The 779-nt window shown below is 37.0% G+C and overlaps 1 protein-coding gene across 1 annotated transcript in view; it reads right to left on the bottom strand.

Annotated features, from left to right (window-relative positions):
• Positions 1-779, bottom strand: part of LOC119594718 (serine/threonine-protein phosphatase 6 regulatory subunit 3-A-like) — a gene marked incomplete in the record, with an annotated part of 49,082 nt that overhangs the window by 26,305 nt on the left and 21,998 nt on the right.

The raw sequence follows: 779 nt of genomic DNA, 5'->3' as shown, positions 1-779 counted from the left end.
GGGGGCGTGATCCTCGCCCCACCTGCTTCCCCCCTCCGTCAAAATGCCTGGCCCCTGCGGGGGGCCGCTCCCAGCCCTGATGCCCAGAGAGGCCGGCTTGAGTGGTGGGCGCTAAGGGACCGCTGCAAAAAAAATTTTAAACCATACAAAAGCCGTAAAAAGAAAATGTTATATTCCCCCAATTTCTAATGATTCATGTCCTCACAAAAATTAGGTGAATGGAACCTTTTATTCATTTCCTTTTTACAAGTCTTTTTAGGGTTCTGACTATTCATAACAAGCAACTACGGTACTCAAAATCCCATGTAATTTCCTTTTCTTTTTTATTTTAACATTCACTTAATTTTTACAAAAATAAGCTCTCCTCCTTATCACCTTAGGGTTTTCATCTGGGTCTTTGAAACCCTCATCTCGAAAAGGAAGTCGCCAAAGACATCCTATCCTCTCCTTAAGCCCTGTAAAACTTCTCTGTCATCCATCCACCAATACAAAAATAAAAATCATTATAAATTGGAATATCAATTTTTGACCCATTCAAATTTTTAAAGTATGTACTTGAACCACCAAATTATAAAAAAAAAAGGGGGGGGGGATTCTAGGAAACAAAACCCTATTTGAAGGGATAATAATGTAACACTATTCAAACCTACCTATCAAAACAAAATTTTTTGTACACACAAAACCCCATTTGACAGGTGAAGGTAAAAATTGCAACTGCTATTTATTTTTTCTTTTACAGTTACAAAATGAAAAATTAAATTTACATTTTTTATAAATGT

This window comes from Penaeus monodon, chromosome 34 (assembly GCF_015228065.2).
Source record: "Penaeus monodon isolate SGIC_2016 chromosome 34, NSTDA_Pmon_1, whole genome shotgun sequence".
NCBI classification, from domain to species: Eukaryota; Metazoa; Arthropoda; class Malacostraca; order Decapoda; family Penaeidae; genus Penaeus; species Penaeus monodon.
Note: the sequence above shows the minus strand (reverse complement) of the source record. Positions and strands in the feature narration are given on the sequence as shown.